The sequence below is a fragment of the Balaenoptera borealis genome, assembly GCF_965194805.1.
Source record: "Balaenoptera borealis genome assembly, chromosome: 15".
In the NCBI taxonomy this organism is placed as follows: Eukaryota; Metazoa; Chordata; class Mammalia; order Artiodactyla; family Balaenopteridae; genus Balaenoptera; species Balaenoptera borealis.
In genome coordinates, this window is record NC_138871.1 from 12,250,818 (window position 1) to 12,267,472 (window position 16,655).

Consider the following 16,655-nt stretch of genomic DNA (forward strand, 5'->3'; position numbering starts at 1 on the left):
GACAGGGTCTCTTAAAGGGAGATCTGAGAGGCAAACCTCTGTGGTCACCTCACTCCACACTTGTGCTGCATGAATCTCCTCTACACGTGTTTGGGAGCAGATCCACCTTGATTCCCATGGGTTTCTTTTCCTGAGGAGAAACTGAGAAGCAGCATGTTAATGGATGGAGTACTGCACCTCTTTCTGCAGTTGGTCCCAGGGCTGTGACTGATTTTCACTGTCTCCCTTCTCCACTACCTATTCTGGATTCCCCTTATCCTCAGCTATCACGTTGGCAGGTCTTAGTGGCTTTTCTGGTGATATAACCAAAACCCTCATTCCTGAGGAGTCTGACCGTCTGGTAATCATGTTCTTCTTAGGCTGAGGTTGCTGCGTGTATTTGGTCACAGTTACAGTTAGGCAAAGGAATACCAAGAGGTACCCAAACAGATCACCTGAGTTCCTCAGGTATTACAAGTGTACTAGTCCCTGCCTTCGTGTGTAAAAGACACTCTACCTCCTCCTGCATATGCTGCATCCTGAAGTGTGTCTTCCCATCCTCCCAGAGTATTGCCACTTAGAGGTACTTTAGTTGTACCTTCAGCAGGCCACCCAATGCTCCATTAAGGTGACTGCTTCTGGATGGACCAATAGATCCAGGGAAGTAGTGGAGTTGGCTCATACTGGCTTGCAAAAACCAAATGTTACATTTTCAGATTTTGAAAGCCAGTTGGTTGCTTGAAATTGGCCAAGGTGGGAATATTTACACCTTAGAAATTGACAAGTACTACAAGTCATGGCTTATATTCTGTTTGTTTACTTCCTAGGAAGTCAATAGTTAAAAATTTACCAGCATACTACTGAGTGGATTCAATGGTCATGGGTCTGTTTTAGCCCCTCCTTCAATATAAAATGAATTCTCTGCTTGGATGCTATCTTGTGTGGGATTCCATGCCTGTAGATCAGGCATCCCATAATAGTGATGGCTGAGGCTCCGAAGGCAGGAAAGGCATATGTATCAATCCCTGTGAGGACAAACTGCTGCCCTTCTAAGAGGGAAGAGATCTATTGTAGTAACTTGTCACCATGAGATCAGTTGGTTTCCTTGAAGAATATTGCCTTATCAGGGGCTCAGCATTCGTCTCTGTTACTAATAGGTTGCAAAGTCATCCTTGGTAAGTGGGAATGCATTCTACTGGGTGCTGTAGTTTTCTTTTCTTATATTGTCCTTATCTGGCTTTGGTGTCACAATAATGCTAGCCTCGTAAAAAGAGTTTGGGATGGTTTCCACTTCTTCAGTTTTTTGGAAGAGTTTGAGAAGTTAATTCTTTAAACGTTTAGTAGAATTCACCAGTGAAACATCTGGTCCTGGGCTTTTCTTTGTTGGAAAGTTTTTGATTACTGATTAATCTCTTTATTCATTTTTAGTCTGTTCAGATTTTCTCTTTCTTCATGATACAGTCTTGATAAGTTGTATGTTTCTAGGAATTTCTTCTAGTTGTTAAATTTGTTGGTGTATAATTGTTTATAGTGGTCTCTTGTGATCCTTTGTATTTATGTGATGTAAGTTGTAATGTCTTCTCTTTCATTTATGATTTGATTTGAGTCCTCTCTCTTTTTTTCTTAATTAGTCTAGCTAAAGATTTGTCAGTTATATTTATCTTTTCAAAAACAAAGTCTTAGTTTCATTGATCTTTTCTGTTATTTTTCTGGTCTCTATTTCATTTATTTCTGCTCTGATCTTTGTAATTTTCTTTCTTCTGTGAGCATTGGGCTTAGCTTGCTCTTCCTTTTCTAGTTCCTTGAGATATAAAGCTAAATTGTTTATTTGAAATCTTTCTCTTTTCTTAATGTGTTTATCATTATAAACTTTCCTCTTAGCACTGCTTTTGCTGCATCCCAGAAGTTTTGTTATACTGTGTTTCCATTTTTGTTTGGTTCAAGGTATTTTATTATTTCCCTTTTGATTTTTTTTCTTTGACCCATTAGTTACTCAGGTGCATGTTGTTTAATTTCCACATGTTTGTTAATTTTCCACTTTTCCTCTTCTTACTGATTTCTAGTTTTATACCATTGTGGTCAGGAAAGATGCTTGGTATGATTTTAATATTCTTACATTTGTTAAGGCTAGTTTTGTGACCTAATATATGATCTATCTTGGAGAATATCTGTGTGTGCTTGAGAAGAATGTGTATTCTGCTTCTGTTGGGTGGAATGTTCTGAATATGTCTGTTAGGTTCACTTGATCTAAAGTGTAGTTCAAGTCCAATGTTTCCTTATTGATTTTCTCTCTGGATAATCTCTCCATTGTGAAAATGGGGTATTAAAGTTCCCTACAATTATTGCATTATTGTCTATTTTTCTCTTCAGAATGGTTAGTATTTGCTGAATATGTTTTGTACTCTGATGTTGGGTGTGTGTGTGTGTGTGTGTGTGTGTGTGTGCGTATATATATATATATATATATATATATATATATATATATATACACATACATACATACACAATGATTCTATCCTCTTGATGAATTAACCCCTTTATCATTATATAATGACCTTCGTTGTCTCTTATTACAGTTTCTGACTTAAAATCTATTTTGTCTGATATAAGCATAGCCACCCTTGCCCTTTTTTGGGCAAGGAATCTCTTTTTTCATTTCTTCACCATGAGTCTATATGTGTCCTTAAAACTATAGTGAGTCTCTTGTGGGCAGTATATATAGTTGGGTCTTGTTTTTTTTTTTTTGTCCATTCAGGCACATTATGCCTTTTAATTGGATTATTTAATCCATTTAAACTTAAAGTAATTATTGATAGGTAAGAACTTACTAATGCTATCTTATTAATTATTTTCTTGCTGTTTCATAATTTCTTATTTCTTTCTTTCTCTCTTGCTGTCTTCTTTTGTGAATGGATGATTTTTTCATAGTGGTATGATTTAATTCTTTCCCTTTATCACTTGTGTATTTACTGTGGGTTTTTATTTTGTGATTACCATGAGACTTACTTAAGCATCATATAGGTATAACAGCCTATTTTAAGCTGATAACAACTTAACTTCAATCATATACAAAACTCTACCTTTTTACTCCTATCCCAATATTTTATGTTTTTGATTTCTCAGTTTACCTCTTTTTATATTGTGTATCCCTTAATAAATTGTTGAAATTAGAGTTATTTTTAATAATTTTGCTCTTTAACCTTTACACTAGAGTTAAATGATTAACACATGTTTTTCTAGTTTTATTCTCATAATTGCTTTCTAGTTTCATACCACTGTGATAGGAAAAGATGCTCATATGATTTCAGTCTTCTTAAATGTTTTGAGACTTGTTTTGTGGCTAACGTGATATGTTCTGGAGAATGTTCCATGTGCACTTGAGAAGAATGTGTATTCTGCTGATTTTGGATGGAATAATCTATATGTATCTATTAACTCTCTGTGGTCTAATGTGTTGTTTAAGGCTGATGTTTCCTCATTGACTTTGTGTCTGGATGATCTATTCATTAATATAAGTGGGGTATTAAATTCCTCTACTGTTATTGTATTGCTGTTAATTTCTCCCTTTAGGTTTGTTAGTATTTGCTTTATATATTTAGGTGTTCCTATGTCTGGTGCATAAATATTTACAAATGTTATATCCTGTCATTGGATTGATCCCTTTATTGTTATGTAATGCCTTTCTTTGTCCTGTATTACAGTCTTCGTTTTGAGGTCTATTTTGTCTGATATAAGTATAGCTACCCCAGCTTTTTTTGTTTCCATTTGCATAGAATATTTTTTTTCCATTCCTTAACTTTTAGTCTGTGTGTGTTCTTAGATTGAAGTGAATCTCTTGTATACAACATATAGATGGGTCTTGTTTTTTATCCATTCAGCCGCTCTATGTCTTTTGATTGAAGAGTTTAGTCTATTTGCATTTAAAGTAATTATTGATAGGTATGTATTTATTTCCGTATTGTTAATTGTTTTCTAATGGTTTTTATAGTTCCTCTCTGCCCTTTTCTTCTTCTCTTGCTCTCTTCCCTTGTGGTTTGGGGACTTTCTTTAGTGTAACATTTAGATTCATTTCTTATGGTTTTTGTGTACCTATTGTATGTTTTTGCTTAGTGGTTACCATGAAGTTCACATATAACATTATATATATATTGTAGATATATGTGTATATATATATATATATATACAACTTAAAAATATATTAAGTTGATAGCAACTTAAGTTTGAACACATTCTAAAAACTCTACATTTGTATCCCCTACTCCATGCTATGTTTTTGATGTCATATTTTATATATTTGATGTCACAGTTTATATATTTTTATTTTTAGTATCCTTTAACCAACTACTGTGGTCATAGTTAATTTTACTACTTTCCTTTGCCTTTTAACATTCAGAGTAGCTTTATAATAGGTTATAACCATAAATAGTGGTTAATCCCCTACCTTTACTATATATTTGTCTTTACCAGTGAGATTTTTATCTTCATATATTTTCTTGTTACTAGTTGGTACTTTTTCTTTTCTGCTTAAAGAAGTCCCTCTAACATTTCTTTTAGGGTCATTTTAGTGGTGACAAACTCTTTCATCTTTTGCTTATCTGGAAATCTCTTAATCTTTCCTTCTATTCTGAATGATAACTTTGCCAGGTAGAGTATTCTTGGTTGAAGTTTTTTTCCTTTCAGTACTTAGAATATATCATGTCACTCCCTGCTGGCCCGCAAAGTTTCTGCTTAAAAGTCAGCTTATGGGAGTTCTTTTGTATGTAACAAGTTGCTGTTTTTAAGACTATCTCTAGCTTTTGACATTTTAATTATTATTTGTCCCAGTGTAGATCTATTTGGGTTCATCTTATTTGGAACTCTCTGTGCTGCCTTGTCCTGAATGTCTGTTTCCTTTCACAGGTTAGAGGTTTTCAGCCATTATTACTTCAAATAAGTTTTCTGCCCCTTTTTCTCTTTCTTCTTCTGGGACCACTACAATGTGGATGCTATTCTACTTCTTGTCGTCCCATAGGTCTCTTAAGCTATTTTCACTTTTTAAAATTCTTTTTTCTTTTTGTTGCTCTGTTTGGGTCATTTCCAGTACCCTCTCTTTGAGGTCACTGATCCATTCTTCTACTTCATCTGGTCTGCTGTTTAACCCCTCTAGTGTATTTTTTCAGTTACGCTATTGTATTCTTCAGCTCTGTGACTTCTCTTTCATACTTTCTTATATTTTCTATCTCTTTGTTAAAGTTCTCACTGTGTTCATCTATTTTTCTTTCAAGTTTCATAAGCATCTTTATGACCATTACTTTGAACTTTTTATCAGGTAGATTACTTATCTCTGTTTCATTAGGGTCTTTTTCTGATGTTTTATCTTGTTTTTTTCATTTGGAACATATTCCTCTGACTCCCCATTTTGCTTGACTCTCTGTGTTTGTTTCTATGTATTATTAGGTGAAACAGCTACCTCTTCCAGTCTTAAAGGAGTGGTCTTGTGCAGAGATGACCCATGGGGCCCAGATGCACTATTTCCCTGGCCACCAGAGCTAGGCACTCAAGGGACATCCCTGTGTGGGCTGTGGGTAATTGCTAGATGTAGCAGGACCACAGCTGTGGCATGGTGTGGTGTGGTGTGCCTAGTGGCTCTAGCAGGTGAGAGGGAGAGTGCCAAAATGGCACCACCAATGCTGACACTAGCAAGGCAGAAAGAGAACTCAAAGATGATGCCCACCATTCCCAGAGAGAGTCTCAGCAGGTTCCTGCCTCTCTGGAAGTCACCCCAAGACCAGCAAGTGTATCTCCTCCACACACAGTCCAGCCGCCCTTTAAACTGCCACTCCTGTGTGAGGTCACAGGGCAAGTGAGTCAGTTCATGAGCCCTTTAAGAGCAGGTTCTCCATTCCCTACAGCTCTATGGTTTTTTCTGGACATAAACCCTCTTGGTTTTCAAAGCCAAAGTTTTGTGGGCTCGTCTCTCTGGCATAGGTCCTGAGGATTTGGGATGCCTGATGTGGAACATAAACCCCTCACTCTTCAGGGTAAAGCTCCATATTCTTTTGAGACCTCTCCCACTTGTGGGTTGCCATACCTAAGGTGGGATTTTTGGTGAGACCAAGTCTCTGCCCCTCCTACCCCTCTAAATGTGGCCCTTTTATCCTTTGTTGTGGATGCACTGTTCAGTTAGTTTTCAGGTCTTTTTCAGAGGAAAGTATTTCATATACAGCTGTAGATTTGTTGTGTCCATGGGATGTGAGTTCAGGATTTTGTACACCACCATCTTGATATAGAAGCCCTCTTCTCCATTTTTAATTATTATATTTTTTCTCCTCTGACTGAATAATTTCAAATGACTTGTCTTCTGTTCCTCTAATTCCTTCTTCTGTTAGATCAAGTCTGCTGTTGAAGCTGTCTATGGAATTCCTCAGATCAGTCATTGCAGAGTTGAAGAGTCCTTCAACTCTAGGATTTCTGTTTGTTTTTTATAGATATTTAATGGTTTCTGTTTCTTTCTTGGACTCATTTTTTAAAAAATGCATTATTTTTCTAATTTTGTTTTGTTGTCTGTGTGTTCTTATAGTTCACTGAATTTCTTTAGAGGATTATTCAGAATTATTTGCCAGTCCATTTATCTCCTCTACTTTAGGGTCAGTCATTGGAGCTATATTAGTTTCCTTTGGTGTCATGTTTTCTTATTATTTGTGATCCTTGTGGCCTTCATTGATGTCTGTGCATTTAAAGAAGTAGTTGCTTCTTCCAGTCTTCGCAGTCCAGGTTTGGAAGGGAAAGCCCTTCACCAGTCAGCCTGTCCAGAGATTCTGAGTGAGGCATCTGGTGGTGTCCATTGGTGGGCTTGCTCCTGGAGTCGTTGGACAGGCAGGTCTGGTGCCTGGGTCAGCAGGTGGCTACACCTAGTACTTGGATCCACAGGGGCTACACTATGCCTGAGTTCACTGGAGCTGGCCAGGTGCCTGAGTTTGTGGTGGTTTCTGGTTCAATCAAACTGTAAGTACTCAAAGTGAAAATCCTTGTGAGGGACTGTCCATGGCCACAGCCTTCCAGGAATGACTTCTTTTCTTTACTACTCTCATCTCTCCCCCTTTTTTCAGTGCCAAGACAGCCTACCCCATGGGTTCCAGAGACTGAGGAAAGGTGAGGGTGGGCCTAGATCTGATTGGCTTGTCCACTCCCCAGCCCCAGGCAGACGCTGAATCCTGACTTCTTTCTTTTTGTACTGATGTGACTAGAGTGCTGGCAGGGGTGTGTTCTATATCAGCACAGAACATATTGTGGTTTTAATGCTCTTTTATTTCAGGTCCTGATTCTGTAAATCTGGGGTAGAGCCTGAGATTCTGCATTTCTGACAAACCGCTGGATGATGCCAGTGTGGCTGCTCCATGGACCACACTTTGAACATCAAGGATGTACAGAACGAGGACAGTTCCATGTGACAATTTGGCAATATGTGAACAATAGCCAAATTGAGTGGTGGGAATTATGCTACCAGAGTTGGGAAGGATTTTTGGGGCTGAGGTGACTATGTTAGACCTTAAACTGAGAAGTGAAAGATAGATACAAATGGACAAAGGAATTAAATCCCAAGGCAAATCCAGTTCTGGCTAGCTAAAGAGAGTGGGGAAGGTGTAGCTCTAAATTGTATTCTTATGGAGTTCTTTTCTAGCAGAGACAGAATTTCCTTCATCACATTTGACTCAATTTCCCTTCTCAGGAGCATCTACCCCCTTGGCTATGAAGGATGCCACTTCCATACTAGGGAGAGATACATAGAGGTCTTGGGTTATCTGGTATCACTGAAGCCCCCATCACCTCCGCTAATGGCACTGTGGGCTAAATTTCCAGGCCATGTAGAGCTCCATGTATTTATAGGATGAAATAAGGAATCTGAAAGGACACATAATTTTTCAGCTGTGGTCCTGAATGAGTTTGCATTAGTATATGCAGCATCCATACCAATGTGTCCTGGATGTTTGCTTCTTTGTACCTGATGGCAGGACATAGAGCCCCTCCTCTTAAGATATCCACGTGCGTCCAGTCCTGTATAAGGAGCATGGGGGTGATGTCATAAGCTCTGGACTTTCTTCTCAGAGCATGGAAATCCACTCACTCTAATGGATACTCGGGACAGGACCTCTTTATAGACTCAGCTTGATTCTGAATCCCAGTTTTGACTCGAGGAAGCCTGTTGTACATTTAATTGTAGGTGATTCATGACTCCACACTCCCGAGAGGACAGCTATGGGGCTACCTAGCACAAGATCGAGAAGCAAGAATTCCTTGGAAGGGTATAGGGTGTGAACATGAGGGTGTCTTTATGTGGCCGGGTAGGCTGATGAGGTAGCTAGGAGCCTTATGAGAAACATTAGCATTGTCCCACCAGAGGCCGAAGAGGCTGGGACATTTATTCACCAGTCCCTTCCGCAATTGGTTGAGATTGCTCCTGAGATGCAAGCACTTGAGGTGTGGAGCTGACTGGTGCTGGCAATCACCACAGAGAAAGTGAACTCAGATGGGCTGAAAGGTTGGGGAAGAGTCTCGCCAGCACTGCCTCAGCTTCCCTTTGTGGAAAACCTAATGCATGTCTGCTAGCTCAGGGCACTGGAGTATCTGGGCCAACCTCCCTTCCCCACTAATGTAGAGTCCATGAGGGGCAAGGTGTGCAGGAGTTGACCTTGCCCCAGGTGAGGCTCCCTTGAGTGGAGAAGCAGCATGCACACGGGCTCTGAAAAGCTGGAGGAGCATATACTGGGGTGTTTTTTTTTTTTGTTTTTTGTCTGAGATTGGCAGGGGATATGATTACTGGACCAGGAGTGTTTAGAACCTACACAGGTCTTAGGGGACCCATCCCTTTCTCGGTCTACCTTGCACCTACTGTGGATTTCCACTCTTAGGAATAACATTACAGTGTGTCATTTTGCAGTATCAGAGTTTAGTCATTGGCCATGGGGCAGTCACATAATGCTTCTTTCCTCAAACTCAATGTTGATGACTATATTCCCTGCTGGCTGCTCTTAAAAGCTTAGCATGCCTCCTTTTTCAGGGTGCATAGACAGGTCACAACCCTGCTTCCGTTGAAATTTCTTTATATAAAGCCTCACTGAATCCCCCGGCATCAGGAACTGACAAATACTCAAGGTTCAGTCCTAACCCCAGTGAGGCAGAACCTCCTTCCTTCACTACATGGATCAAAGGCTTGGGCATTATTGGAGTCCATCAGAGCACCCGAGTACAGAGGAAGCCATAGTCCATAGTGGTAGGGACACGGGGTCCTTTGTAACCGCAAAGCCTGCTGACCTTTGATCTTCTCTTGCTTCTGGGCCTCTGGCCTTGGCAGTCCTGTCTTCTTAAGGCTCTGGGTTTAGGTCTGAACAAGATTCACAGGTACAACTGCTTCTGCAGGAAGGTAGGCTACATCCAAGAAGGTGAGCAGGTGAGGGAGTGAGGTGAGTTCTGGGAGTGTAGATTCTGACTGGGGTCATTATTGGGCTGGTCACCAGCTCTTCTTATGATTCAGGGTCAAACTGTGGCTTGGGACTGACTCAGGTCCTCTCGTGGGGTCAGTCTGCACATAAATGTCTTCACACCTTGGCAGTTCTAAAACATCACCACCAATAATGGATGAAAAAGGTAAGGATTCAGGTAAAGTTCTACATGGAAGGGCAAAAAATTGGAAAGGGGGGACATTCTGTACCTTCATCCTTACATTTGCATTTCGAGTTTCTTTACAGTATTTTCCAGGGCAAACCCTGTTCAGGGGAATATTCAGGATGTCAATCATCAGGTGTGGGTCCTTAAGGCCAGACCCTCAAAGCAGTCCCAAGGAAGCACCTTATGGATCCAGGTGAGTGGCCAAGATCTGTCAAAGGCAGTCTCTTTGGCCAGTACTGTTGTGTGTTGTGTGCTTAGCTTTTTATTCACTATGAATAGGCTTGTTAACTGGGCATATCTCATTGGCAATAATGAACTAGAGGGTGATCATAGTGTTGTTCTGTGACTATGTTGTGTTCCCAGTCACTGTTAGCTTAATCTCATGCAATTATACGGAGACACTTGAGAGGACAGAGGGAATCCCGTCTACCTGGGACTGAAGGAGCCGGAGCTCTGCCTATTCTGCACGGAGGTCAAGGGGCAGCCCACACTGCAGCTTAAGGTGAGTACGGCAAATAAGGGTCTTGTCCATGCCTGGCTAGGAAGGAGAAGCTCATTTATTTCACAAAGTGCTCATTTGATGGAAACTCTAGCTTTTTAAGAATCTTTTAAAGGACAAGTTATTATCCTTATGCATATTTATTTTTGGTTCTTTTTGGGTTGCATATATTATGAGAGAATAAGAAAAAATTGCAGGGGTGCTTTGAAACTAATCTGCTAAAATCACTTATCTTGCTTAAGAAATAATTCAGCAAAGAGGAAGGCTTTTAGATTTATTCCTGACGTCAATAGAATAAATGTAGATATAGAACATATAGGAGACGAATTGGGAGATTAGGATTGACATATATACACTACCATGAGTAAAATAGATAGCTAGCGGGAACCTGTTATAAAGCACGGGAAGCTCAGATTGGTGCTCTGTGATGACCCAGGTGGGTGGAATGGGGGAGGGGTGGGAGGGATGTCCAAGAAGGAGGGGATATATGTATACATATAGCTGATTCACTTCATTATACAGCAGAAACTAACACAACATTGTAAAGCAATTATACTCCAATTAAAAAAAAGAACACACACACACACACACACACACACACAGTTGTCCCTTGGTATCTGCAGGGGATTTGTTGTAGGACCCCTCTACCCGCTATGGATACCAAAGTGGATACTCAAGTTCCTTATATAACCTATATAGGCATGTAACCTATGCACATCCTCTCATATATTCTACTTTAAATCCTCTCTAGATTGCTTATAATACCTAATACAGTGTAAACCCTATGTAAATATTTGCCAGCACACAGTAAATTCAAGTTTTGCGTTTTGGAAATTTCTGGAATTTTTTGTTTTTTTCCAAATATTTTTGGTCCACATTTGGTTGACTCCAAGGGTGCGGAACTGGCTGATGGAGAGGGCTAATGGTAGATGTGTGGGTAAAATCAGCTCTGATGGTTTCAGCAGTTGATTATCACTAGGTGGATGAGCCAATTAAAACATCTTTTTGACAAGAGATAGTTTTCAACTTTAAGCGAACAAACTTAATTCTCTGTAACAAACATTTTAGTAATTGCTATTCTCCATTATTTAAGAAATATTTTAGGTTATAGGAAGATCACAAACCAGACTTCTGTGTGCTTTAGGAAATCTCTTGACCTTTTTCAGCAAACAAGCATAGGCAGACACTCAATTTGATGACAGGATATAAAGCAGTGGTTTTCAACAAGGGGCAATTTTGCTCCCCAGAAATTTGTCAGTGTCTGGAGATATTTTTGGTTGCCACAACTGGGGGCTGGGTGATATGCTACTGATCTCTGGTGGGTAGAGGCCAGGGATGCTGCTATACGTCCCACCGTCCCTCCGTACACAAGACAGCCCCTGACAGCAAAGGATTATCCCACCCAGAATGTCAATAGTTCTGAGGTTGGAGACACCTGACCTTAAACAATTCTGTTTGAATTCAAAATTCATGGTAACTGTTATGTAAATATTCCTTGGCTTTCTCCATTTCTAAGCAACAGGTAATGACTAAACCTGTGCTTTGTATTCTCAAAAACTCTGATGTCAACACTGTTTTCCTTCAAAGGTTCGCAGTAAGAACCACTGAAATTGGTGGTCTAAGGTTTCACTCATAAACTTCACATCTGTAAAGTATCTGAGGCTCATAATTTTTAATGGTATAATATGAAATGGAGGTTCCCAGGCCTGTTTTAATGAATGGAGGAGACTATCATCTTGTATAGGAACTGTTAGTGTGTAAAGAATGTGGAACAACTCTTAACAGTTATGTTTCTCCCTGGCGCTTCCTCCTCGCCCTTCAGGAACAGAACATAATGGATCTGTACCACCGAACTGAGCCTGTGAAGCCCTTTCCCTTCTACCATGACCAGAGCAGCAGTACCTCCACCTTTGAGTCTGTAGCCTTTCCTGGTTGGTTCATTGCTTCCTGCTCCAATGGAGGCTGTCCTCTCATTGTTACCCAAGAACTGGGGAAAGCCTACACCACTAACTTTTGGTTCACTGTACTTCAGGCTTAAGGTTGGTCTAAGGTTGCGGGTGGTTCTCCAGGCAGAGAATCTTGTCTTGGTTTCTTCCATTCTAGCTTTCGAAGTGCTTCTGAAACACAGCACTATAAATCAACTATCCTTTAATTAAAAAAGAAAGAAAGAAAAATAATAGTGCTTCTGAGATGAACGTTGTCATACCAACCATTCAACAAGGGAAGGCAGAGTTGCCAGAATTATGTCCAATTTCTGAAAGTACACACCAGGTTAAAAGGGGAATAAGCAGTCAATTCTTAGTCTAGAAGGAAGGACACATCTGTGGTTGGGCTTTTCACCCAAGGGTACCTTACTGCCCTCCATACATCCATGCAATGACCTAACATCCATGCAATGTTGGGCCGAGCTATATGTGCTCTCCCAGGGGCCACATGGAAAACAGTCCAGGGAAACTGAGGGTCTTTGCTATTGCCATGTAGCTAAATTAAGACACCTTGACAAAAATAATAAAGAAAACTCTACTTAACATCCTTGCTAATTATGCTTCAAATAATAAATGAAGGTGATGATTCTTTCATTTGGAGTCCGGATCTCTAGATTTTCAGATACATTTCTCTGTGACATTGTATCAAGATCTTTTGAATCCTGGTGGGAAGAAGCAGACATAGAAATTCCATAAAAGAAAAGACCAAAAAGAAAGCTTAGGGACTTCCCTGGTGGCGCAGTGGTTAAGAATCCACCAGCCAATGCAGGGGACACGGGTTTGAGCCCTGGTCCGGGAAGATCCCACATGCCATGGAGCAACTAAGTCCGTGCACCACAACTACTGAGCCTGCACTCTAGAGTCCTCGAGCCACAACTACTGAGCCCGTGTGCCACAACAATTGAAGCCCGTGCACCTAGAGCCCGTGCTCTGCAATAAGAGAAGCCACTGCAATGAATAATAGTCCCTCTCGCAGCAACTAGAGAAAGCCTGCATGCAACAACGAAGACCCAAAGCAGCCACAAATTAAAAAATCAACAAATAAATTTATAAAAGAAAGCTGAGCCCCTCCTGGGTGTGGCTTGTGTCTCAGTGAAGTTATATATTCTGCTGGTTTGAATGAAGAACTAGTGGTGTTTATGAAACTTTCACCTAAAGCATTATCACTAGATCTCATGGAGAGTTAAATTTGTGAAATAAAAATTTTGTCTATCAGTTGCTCTGTTATGAATGGAATGACTTTAATGAGATATCACGATCATAATATTGATTCCTTGCATTCATAAGGAGTTCTATCATTTGTAAAGCAGGTTCCCATGAAGTCTCCCATTTCTAAGAACCCAGTAGGATAGTTGGGGAATGTGGTATCTTCCTAAACTCAGGTTTCCCCTGGCTTCACTACTGGGGTGGGTGGTACAAAAAAAGCATCATTAATAGAAATCATACTTCATATTTCAGTGCATAATGCTAGTGCACAGCTAATTGGAAAGTTCCCCCATCCCATCCTGGCAATGGTTTCTGAGAGTCTTCTGTGGGTTTTTTCCATGAACTCACAAGCCATAATCTGACATGGCTCCCATTCATCTAGAGCATATTTATTACAAAGGTTTATCTCTTCTTCTACCTTTTTATGAAATAAAGTTTCTTCCCACATCATGTCGGTAAACTTCATTCTCCATTATATGATGATTTCCCTTGTTGTGATTTTTTTACTTTCCATTATATTTTTACTTGTCCCAAGATTTGGAGAAAGATGTGGAGATACTATTTTTCCAAACACATTGATGACTACCTGGGCCCCGCAGGCATTGCCCCAACCTCCTCATCCCATCCTAACACCTTCTGCCTTTCAGCATTTGAGTGGCCACATCAGTGTCAGAGATTAGATTTATTCCTGGTGATAGATATCACAGCAATCCCTGAGCTTTCCATTTCTCATGGTTCCTACGAAAAGGTAGACCTGTTTCTCCTCTGCCTTTCCTTATGTAGGTAATTTCCCTAGAGCTGTGAGGTGACCAAGACTCTTAAGAGACTAAAAGGAGCTCTATTAAGAATCACACTGAGGAAATTCCCTAGAGGTCCATTGGTTAGGACTTGGTGCTTTCACTTCCGGGGCTTGGGTTTGAGCCCTGGTTGAGGGGAACTAAGATCCCACAAGCCTCGAGGCACAGCCCCCCCAAAAAAAAGAAAAGAAAAAAGAAAAGAAAAAAAGAAAAAAAAGAATCACACTGGGATGATGGGCATAAACTGGATGCTCTTGGACCAACTGGGTCTATGGTCTCCTGGGTGCAAGGTTGGAACCCATGTCAGGCTCCCTAAGAACTCCCTCCCTAAACACCCTGTCCTGGCTGAGGAGCCAGGGTGAGCCCGAATGTCTCTAGGTATATCGATCATCCAGCTGAAGGTGAAGCTCCCAGTCTCCTCTACCTGTTTGAAAGATTCTCCTGGGGCACTGCATTCCTGATATGGGACAGGAGAGCCGCCCCTGACCCTTCTCCATGAGGGGGACAGGAACTTGCCCCTCATCTCAAGTGATGTTCCTACAAGGCAGCTCTCTCCCTTTCTCTCTTCCCAGTCCTCCTCTTATTCATAGAATACTCCATTCATTCCTTTGTTTATTTAACAAATTTTTATTAATCCCAATAATGGACTAGACACTATTCCAGACATTAAGGATATAGTTAACAAGACACACAAGTTCCTTGGCCCCATGGAGCTGGCTTTTTGGTGGTGAGGACAATGCATACATACATATGTACATACACAAATAAATATCCATGGCCATGGAGACATATATTTTATAAAGAAAATAATAGAGAAGAATTAGAAATCAGAGCATGAGTGAGGGGGCTCTTTGAGATAGGGCAGTCAGGGAAGACATCATTTAGAGATTGTTTTTCTTGCAAATGCATAGAAGTGAGGGGGTGAACCCCATAATGATCTGGGGAAACCCACTCCTGCAGGGAAACAGGAGAGGCTCACTGTGAGGATGAGCTATCTGGTGGGAGAATCAGCAAGACGCCAGTGCAGTTAGAGCAAGGAGGGTTGGAAGGGCAGGGATAGAAGGCGTGTGGAGAGACAAGCAAGGGCAAGGTTATGTGTGCTTGTGTAAGCCATGGTGAGAGCTTCTGGGTGTGATGCGAAGCCACTGAAGAGTTCTGAGCAGGGGTATGAAGGGACAACATCGACATCTTTGATCTTGCTCACTGCTGGGTGGAAGTTTAACACTAAGGAGGTAAGAACAGAACCAGGGAGACCAGTTAGGGGTTATTGCAATACTCCCAGGGAGAGAGTCGGTGGTGGATTTCAGAGGACAGAACCCTGATCAGTGGTTGTGAGTTACATGGAAGCAAATTTTGGCATAGAATGAGTAGATTTTCTTTTTTCTTTTCTTAACATTTAGGCCTGAACAACAATATGGGTTTCAAGGGTAATGATTCCCTTTCACCACCAATGTTGAGGCTGAGTCTGATTCCTAATGCAGAGATAGGAAGCCAGAAGATCTCCAAGTTTCCACCTACTATGTGAGTCTCCTTGGACACAGTGCAGTTTTTAATATCCACCACTGAGCACAAGGCCTCCTATGTGCTTCAGTTAACACAAGGTGCAGGAGACCATGGCCCAAAGGAAACATATCACATAGTGGTTAAGAACAGAAAGACTGGAGGAACCAAGATGGTGGAGTAGAAGGACGTGCTCTAACTCCCTCTTGCGAGAACACCAGAATCACAACTAGCTGCTGGACAATCATCGACAGGAAGACACTGGAACTCACCAAAAAAGATACCCCACATCCAAAGACAAAGGAGAAGCCACAATGAGACTGTAGGAGGGGCGCAATCAGAGTAAAATCAAATCCCATAACTGGTGGGTGGGTGACTCACAGACTGGCGAACACTTATACCACAGAAGTCCACCCACTGGAGTGAAGGTTCTGAGCCCCACGTCAGGCTTCCCAACCTGGGGGTCCAGCAACGGGAGGAGGAATTCCTAGAGAATCAGATGTTGAAGCCTGGTGGGAATTGATTGCATGACTTCGACAGGACTGGGGGAAACAGAGACCCCACTCTTGGAGGGCGCACACAAAATAGTGTGCGCATCGGGACCCAGGGGAAGGAGCAGTGACCCCAGGGGAGACTGAACCAGACCTACCTGCTAGTGTTGGAAGGTCTCCTGCAGAGGCGGGGCGGGGGGTGACTGTGGCTCACCTTGGGGACAAGGACACTGGCAGCAGAAGTTCTGGGAAGTACTCCTTGGCGTGAGCCCTCCCAGAGTCTGTTATTAGCCCCACCAAAGAGCCCAGGTAGGCTCCAGTGTTGGGTCGCCTCAGGCCAAACAACCAACAGGGAGGGAACCCAGCCCCACCCGTCAAAAGTCAAGTGGATTAAAGTTTTACTGAGCTCTGACCACCACAGCAACAGTCAGCTCTACCCACCACCAGAGCCTCCCATCAAGCCTCTTAGATAGCCTCAACCACCAGAGGGCAGACAGCAGAAGCAAGAAAAACTATAATCCTGCAGCCTGTGGAACAAAAACCACATTCACAG

At 41.4% G+C, this 16,655-nt stretch overlaps 1 pseudogene across 1 annotated transcript in view; it reads left to right on the plus strand.

The window, feature by feature from the left end:
* Positions 1–14,331, plus strand: part of LOC309611758 — a 37,634-nt pseudogene extending 23,303 nt beyond the window's left edge. The window contains exons 5-8 of the transcript XR_014249750.1: positions 9,339–9,406; positions 9,635–9,817; positions 9,988–10,126; positions 11,946–14,331. The product of XR_014249750.1 is annotated as an uncharacterized misc_RNA (transcript). The remainder of the gene's footprint in view (positions 1–9,338; positions 9,407–9,634; positions 9,818–9,987; positions 10,127–11,945) is intronic.
* Positions 14,332–16,655: the final 2,324 nt, after the last annotated feature.